This window comes from Phyllostomus hastatus, unplaced genomic scaffold (assembly GCF_019186645.2).
Source record: "Phyllostomus hastatus isolate PE091 unplaced genomic scaffold, TTU_PhHast_1.1 phas_contig_551, whole genome shotgun sequence".
In the NCBI taxonomy this organism is placed as follows: domain Eukaryota; kingdom Metazoa; phylum Chordata; class Mammalia; order Chiroptera; family Phyllostomidae; genus Phyllostomus; species Phyllostomus hastatus.
Window position 1 is genome coordinate 7,281,295 of NW_025333909.1, and position 8,616 is coordinate 7,289,910.

General features: G+C 36.4%; 1 pseudogene; it reads left to right on the plus strand.

Moving 5' to 3' along the window:
- The first annotated feature begins 6,058 nt into the window (after positions 1 to 6,058).
- On the plus strand, positions 6,059 to 6,155 carry LOC123824419 (annotated as a pseudogene).
- Positions 6,156 to 8,616: the final 2,461 nt, after the last annotated feature.

Below are 8,616 nucleotides of genomic sequence, written 5' to 3' on the forward strand. Positions count from 1 at the left end.
ACCCACCCCTTCCTTGGTGTGGTGCAGCAGGAGGAAGCTGCTCAATTCCCGATTTCTTCTTCCAGATGGAAAGAAATGACTGGGACATCTTTGCAATATTTTGGACTATTTGGGAGCTCCTGTGGGACAGGACTGGATCTGAAATGCCACAGAGCTCAGACAGGAATACCACAGCGTAACTCAAGTCTCAGGTTTGGATAAAACACAGAAAACAGTACTGGATTCTGCAGCATATGAAAGCTACAGGAGGAATACCGACAAGCAGAAGCTTGGAGATAAGATATTACAAGATGGTGAGTAAAACAACATGCCTAAGAGTCAAAAGAGAAAAACAGAAAAGAGACACGTAGTGAAATTAAGACATTTACAAACAGCTGTGTAGTTGGGGGGATTGGAGGAAACACATGCACACCTAGGACCAGGAAAATGCATGCTTAGTAAAGACCTGAAAAAGCTCGCATGCCTGTCTAATTAGTGAAGTTCTTCTCCTGTAAAGGCAGTCAGCAAAGACTAGAAGAGCCCAGTTGGTGGAGTTCACTGGATTGAGTGCAGGCTTCTGAACTGAAAGGGTTGCTGGTGTGATTCCCAGTCAGGGCGCATGCCTGGGTTGCAGGCCAGGTCCCCAGCAGGGGACATGCAAGAAACAACCACACATTGGTGTCTCTCTCTCTCTCTTTCTCCCTCCCTTCGCCTCTCTCTAAAAATAAATAAATAAAATCTTTAAAAAACAAGACTAGAAGAAGCAGTGTTTTTCCAAATTTACAATTTTCAACAAATAATCACAAGGCATACAAAGGAAGAGTAGACATGGATCATTTAAGAAAAGAAATAAATATTCAAAACCTGACCCTAAAGAAACACAGGCTTGTGACTTACTAGACCAGAACTTTAAAATAATGGTTTCAACATGCCTCCCAAACTAAAGGAAAACACAGACAAATAAAATCAGGAAAACAACATATGAAACCAATGATAAAGTAAACAAAGTCAGGGAAGTTATTTTTAAAATTAAGAAGAAATTATGAAACTAGAAAACACAGTAACAAACTTAACATTTACTAGAGGTATTTGAAAAGCAGACTAAGACAGGAATAGGAATAGTGAACTTCAAGTCAGATTATATGAAATTACTAAGTCTGAAGAAAAAAAAGGGAGTAAAAAGAACAAAAAAAGAATGAAGAAAAATGAACAGAGCCTAAGAAACTGATGGGATACCATAAAGAGTGGTAAAACGCACTAGGAGAGCCCAAGAAGGAGAAGAGAGAAAAGGGGAGAGAGAACTTATTTGAAGAAATAATAGACCCAAACTTCCTAATTTTAGAAATGACATAGATCTACATATAAAAGAAGTTTAACAATCCAGGATGGATGACTCCAAAGAGACCCACATTAAAACCAGTTATAATCAAACTGTATAAAGCCAAAGATAGCAAATGCTGAAAGAAAAAAGCAAGTAATTACATTCAAGGAATACTCAATACAATTAGCAGTGGATATCTCAGGAGAAGCTTTGTATGACAAAAAAGTTAATGAAGAAAAAAACTCAACTGAGAATTCTATATCTGGCAAAAAAATGTCCTTGAAAAATACGGAAGAATTGAAGACTTCCCAGATAAACCAAATTCAAATGATTGCATTAACATTGTATGTATCTGGTATAGAAAAAAATGTTAAAAGAGAGTCCTTCAAATTGAAATGAGAGGACTCTAGCCAGCAAATCAAATCCAGTGAAAAATATAAAGTTCTCTGAAATTTTCTTCACATGGAGAAATGGGAGTGACATCAGCTTCATGGCCGTCTAAAACACTCCTTTTCCAAAAAATAATTAGACATTCATGCAAGAACAAAAGCATCTTTGTGGGAGCTATGAGATTCAGCACCATGTGCAGAGGTAAACAAGACCAGGCTCACCCACCTGTGCATCTGGTAGCAGACAGACCTCCACATGGAATGCAGAACTAGTTGGGGAGTAAACCTTCCCCAGTGTCTCCCACTGCAGTCATGAAAAAACTTGGAGAGTGCTGCTTTGGGAGATACCTGTGAATGAGAGGAAAATTGCAGAAGCCCTGCCTTCCTAAGGGGAGATTCCAGGGTACTCTTGGAGTAAAAATTGTTCAGGCACAGCAGAGATGGTTAAGGAGTTTACCAGCACCGTGGCTGGTACGGCTCAGTGGATGAGTGCTGGCCTGAGAGCCAAAGGGTCGCTGGTTCGCTTTCCAGTCTGGACACATCTGGACCTGGGTTGCAGGCCAGGTCCCCAGTGGGGGGCCTGTGAGGGGCAGCCACACATTGGTGTTTCTCTCCCTCTCTTTCTCCTTCCCTTCCTCTCTCTAAAAATAAATAAATACATAAAATCTTAAAAAAAAAGTTTACCAGCACCAACCACCACCCATTCCTATGCAACACAACATTGCATAGGAATGAATTATGGCAGATGTGTTATGACGAATGAATGCCTGGCTATCGCAGTGTTGCAGGACACAGCTGGAGAAATCACACAGCAAAATCTCCATGACTGGGAAGATGCAGGAAACTGATAAAGAGGCAGATAAGAAAAGCAAAAGTCAGCAAACAAATTGAAGTGGCTGTCGATGACTGCTCTTAGCAGAAACTCCACCCACAAGCCTCTGGGAGTACCAACCTGGGGACAGCCTTATTGGGTCCACAGGGTGCTCCCAATACCCTACAAGCTAAAGCCAGGCTCCCCACCCCCACTTGTGTGCTCCATTTAACTGTGGTAAAAAACTAACTCTGGTACACAATGAGGGCACTCAGGAAACAGTCTACATCTGCAGGAAATGGAGAAACTCAAAACTTGACCAATCATGCCACCATCGAAAACATATAAAATGTTTTAAAAGGAGCCAGACTGGTGAGTTTGTTGGAAGCAGAGATAACAAAACACAAGAATTCTGCCACAAGGAGAAGCAGAAACAGTGGAACAAGTATATCCATACACAGGCAGAGAATATTCCATATAATAAGAGCAGCATAAAAAAAATACTCTGAAGGCAACTAGCAAAGATTAAAGTATCTGTTATTTCAAATGTGAAAGCAGCAACAAAACACTACAAGGAACATAGAAAATTGCCCCCCAAAGGAAGGTTCAAAATGAGATATTTACCAAAGATATAGATAGTATAATAAACAACCTGGCAAAAATTCTAGAACTGAAAAACTGAGTGAATGAACTAATAAATACAACAGCGTGCATCTTCAGTAGAGGACAGCAAACGGAAACCAAGGTGATGGAGGACTCAAATGTTGGAAAAAAATTAGTTTCAGGTAATAGCTAATAAGTTCAGTAATCAGTGTACATAAAAAACTGTTGTCTCAGGAACTGAAGGTACAATCCACCCTGACTCCAGGAGACCATAAGCAGTTCCACCTTTGTGCGTCAGGAGGTCTGCAAGCAATCACATGGTATCTGAGCCATTGTACTCTAGGATGAGAAGCCCACAGCCCAGGACACAGATGAAAGGCCACCACCCAGGGCACAGATAAAGAATGCTGTAGCTTTTTATTAGATCAACTTTTCCCCTGAATCCCAAACCCCTTACCTACACTTTTCTTCTTATAAAAAGAGTCGGTTTAAAATGGAATTTAAGATGGTATATTAGGGTACAAACTAGCCATCTTCACAGATCTCTGACCATCTGAATAAATAGCCCATAAAGATTCAATACCTGTCTCTTTTATTGGGTCTGGTAGTGATAGGCAGCATGAATACAGGCTTCTCCTACTTTCAAGGGAGTCAAGAACACTCAATAAGGGAAGGGATTATCTCTTCAACAAGAGGTGTAGAGAAAACTAGATAACCACATGCAAAAATACAGTTGAACCCCTATTGTACACATTTCACAAAAATGTAACTCAAAAGTGTATTAAATACTTAAATTTCAAACTTGATGTTGCAAATATTCTAGAAGGAAACATTGAAATGAAACTCCTTGACAGTGGTCTTGGAATGGCTCTTTATATGACACCAAAACAAAAGCAAAAATCGGTAAGTGCAAATACATAAAACAAATAAGCTTCAGCATAAGCTTTGGCACGGCAAAATAGACTTTAAGAGAAAAAAACTCATAATAAACAAAGAGGGGCACTACATAATGATGAAGGATTAATTTACCAAGAAGTTATAACCCTTGTAAACATAATATATATGATCAGAATTTCTAAATACCTAAAGTAGTCACAGACTGAATTCTAAGGACAAAAAGACATCTTTAAAATAATAATAGGCACTGTAAAGTACAGCCCAGAGAATAAAAAATAGTAATAAGTAAAATAAAAAGAGGTGACTTCATTACTCCATTTTAAATAATGCTAGAACAACCACAAAGAAGATTGAGTAGGTAGATTCAAGACCTGAACAACACTAAACACAAATTGAACTTAGACATATACAGAACACTCCACCCAAAAACAGGAGAAAACATATGTTCTCAAGTGCATATGGAACATTATCTGGGTTAGTCCACATGTTATTCCACAACGCAAGTCTTAATAAATTTTAAAAGTCTGAATTCAAACAAAATATCTTTACTGATCACAGTGCAATACTAGAAAATAGCAGAAGGCAAAATGAAATCCAAACATATGTAAAAATTAAACAACATACGCCTTTTATCCTAATGAGTAAACACCAACTCAATGATTAGAGATGAGAGTCATGTATCCTACCAATCTCACCCTTTCTCTTCTGATTCATTATTATTGCATATTTTATTTATGTACACACACACCTGTTTCATAATTCTTTACTGGAGTCAGACTTAAAATTAAGAATATTGATATAATTCTTTTTATTAAATTATAATAGACATATAACATTATATTACTTTTAGGAATGCAATATAAGGATTTGATATTTTTATATATTTTGAAATGACAACCACAATGAAGCAACTTAACATTCATCTTTACACATAGTAACATAACATGATTCTTTTGATTAGGATTTTAAAAATCTACTCTCTTAGCAACTTTTATATCTTACTAACTATAGTCGCCATGTTATTAAACATTACATACTTTTGACTAATTTCATAACTGGAAGTTTGTTCTTATGAAACCCTTTCCCTGGCTGGTGTGGCTCAGTGGATTGAGTGTCAGCCAGCCTGCAAACCAAAGGGTCACAGTTCAATTCCCAATCAGGGCACATGCATGGGTTGCGGGCCAGGTCCCCAGTAGGGGGTGTGTGAAAGGCAACCACACATCCATGTTTCTCTTCCTCTCTTCCTCCTTCCCTTCCCCCTCTCTAAAAATAAATAAATAAAAATTTAAAAAAGAAACCCTTTCACTCATTTTGTTCACTTTCCATACTTGCCTCTGGCAACCAACAATCTGTTCTCTATAAATCCGAGCTTTTTTTTTTTTTTTTTTTTGATATTCCACATGTAAGTGAAATCGTTTGCTATTTGTGTTTCTGTTTGGCTTATTTAAATATACGTAATCTTTTATAGTTTTATTTAATAACAGGTTATTTTTGTATCTTGGCTATTGTAAATAAAGCTGCAATGAACATGGGGTGCATATACAGGACCTGGCACAAATAACGCCCCTTTTAAATTACAAACTCTTATTACAAAATCATAAGCATGTAATAATTCTGTAACATAACAATATCACACTCAAGCACACCATATGACATTCTAGGTGAAGTGTTCAAATTAAAACTATAAATTATTACATCCATATTATTACCCTACCGACCACACTCAAGCAGGCCTTACTTCTGCTGGAACCTGTGTTTGTTAATTAGTGTTTTTGGTTTCTTTTGATAAATACCTAGACATGTAATTGCTTGTTATTATGGTAGTTCTATTTTTTTATTTTTAGAGGAACTTCTATACCATTTTTTAAAGTGGTTACACCAATTTACATTACCACAAGAAGTACACAAATGTTTCATTTATTTCACATTTTTGCCGACTCTTGTTAGCTTTTGAAAAACATACTCTTACAGAACTGATGGGGTCAAGAAGAAAATTCAAGAAAAACTAGAAGCAATTTTGAAATAAATGACAACAAAACTCAACATACTAAATTATACAAGACTATACTTTCAGGGATCATTTCTATAGTTCGTTACTAAATTACTGGTTGCTGCAAAAGCAGTATGAAGAGAGAAATTGATAGTTGTGAATGCTTACATTAAAAAAGAAGATTCTAAATTAACAACTTAAATTTATACCCTAAGGAACAAGAAAATAAAGAATGAACAAATTCAATCGCAAGATACTGAAAGGAAACAAATAAAAATTAGAGTAAAACTTAAAAAAATATATAACAAAAAAGAAAATTAATAAAACTGAGTTGGTGCTTCAAAAGATCAACAAAACTGATATTTAGCTAGCTTGAATAAGCTAATAAACAGAAAACTCAAGTAAATAAATAAAAAATTAAAGAGAAGACATTATTGAGTTTACAAAAATAAGTAGGACTATAACAGCGCTATGAGCAAATACAGTTCAACAATTACAGAACCTAGATGAGATGGAAAAATTCCTAGAAACATACTACCTACCAAGACCAATTCATGAAGAAATAAAAAACGTCAGCACTTATAACTAAAAAGACAGAATCAGTAATCAAAAACCTACAACAATGAAAAATCCTGAAAACTAAATATCTAAGAAAGAAATAACATATTTCTCAAACTCTTTTGAAAAATTGAAGTGGATGTAAGACTTTCTAACTCATTCTGTGAGGCCAGCATTGCACTGGTATCAGAGCCATGCAAAGACACTACAAGAAAACTATAGATCAATGTCTCATATATGTTGATGTAAAAATATGCAACACATTTAGTAAAGAGGATTTAACAGCACATTAAAAAAGACTGTATACACCATCCTGGCTAGTGTGATTCACTTGGTTGGAGCATCATTCCAGAAATCAAAACGTCACCTGTTCAATTTCCTATCAGGACACAGGCCTAGGTTTGCCAATTTGGTCTCTGGTCTAGGCAACAAATGAAGCAACCAATCCATGTTTCTCTCTCACATCAATGTTTTCTCTCCCTCCCTCTCCCTCCTTTCCCCTGTCTCAAAAAAAAAAATCAATACACATGTCCTGGATGAGGATTAAAAAAAAAAAAAAGAAGAACTATTCCCCATGACCAAGTGGGATTTATTCGTAGAAGGCAAGGATGATTTTTGTGAATCAATGCAGTAAACCAGATTAACAGACTGAAGGATAAAATATACACAATCATCTTAATGGTAGCACAAAAAATGACAAATCTGAATATCCTTTTGTAATAAAACACTCAACCACCTAGAAACACAAGACAGCTAAACCTAAGAATGTCCTTATAAGAAAAGACCATAGCTAAAACTACTCAATAGTAAAGCCTGAAAACATTTCCTTTAAGATCCAAAATATGACAAGGTTGCCCACTTTCACCACTTCTTTTCAACAACGTGCTATAATTTCTAGCCATATTATATAGGCAAAAATAATTAAAGACATTTTAATTATATAAGAAGTAAAATGATCTCTGGCACAATATAATTGTAGACACAGTATAATTTCTACATTTACATGTAGAAAACTCTACAGATACTACAAAAAAGTTGGAATTAAGCATTGTTGCTGGATTAAAATATTAATACAAAAACTAGTTGCTTTTCTATACATTAAAAATGAACAATCCAAAAAGATAATTAAGAAAACAATTCCAGCCCTCATCCGTGTGGCTCAGTTGATTGGTCATTGTCCTGCATTTGAAAGGTCACAGGTTTGATTCCCAGCCAGGGCACATGTCTGGGTTGTGGGTCAGGTCCCAGCTGGAGGTGTTTGAGAGGCAACCCATCAATGTATCTCTCATTAAATAAGAGGTATGTGACCACCTCAGTCTAGCACAGTGATTAAAAGGGTGAGGCTGGGGTGACAGACATCTTAGATTTGAATCGTAGCTGTTATTTACTATCTCTGTAGTGTTAGACAAGTTACTTAACATTTTTTCCTTATATTTTTATCTATAACATGGTAGTAATAGTAGCATCTACAATAAAATAGTTGAGCGATAATGTTTACACTTATAAAGCACTTTGAAGAGTCTGTGACATATAATAAATGCTCAGTAAATGTTAGTTATCATCTTTCCCTAGTAGCTGACACAGGTTATAAATGCGTTCACACGGTTTTATCTTCACCTGAGGGCATTTTCTTTTCATTACTTTAGAGAGAGAGGAAGTGAGAGATAAACATCAATTGCTTTCTTTCTGGGTTGCATCTGACTGCGGATCAAACCTGCGACCTGGGTATGTGCCATAACCAAGGAACAGAACCCACAACCTTTTGGTCATGAGACAGTGCTCCAACCAACTGACACTGGCCAGGGCCACACGGTTTCTTTTTACTTTAATAACGAACACTGCAAGATTGTGTGAGCTGGAACAATTTCTAGAACAATTTCCTACAATTACATAGTAGGCACTTAAGAGAAATAGTGGTTGATGGAGGGACTCTGGTCAAGATGATACGGTAGGAAAACACTGCGCATGCCTGCTCCCAGAACCACATTAAAATTAAAACTAAATTATGGAACAATCATCCTGAACAACCATCTTAAGACTTGCTGAACAGAAGTTCTATAGTTAGGAA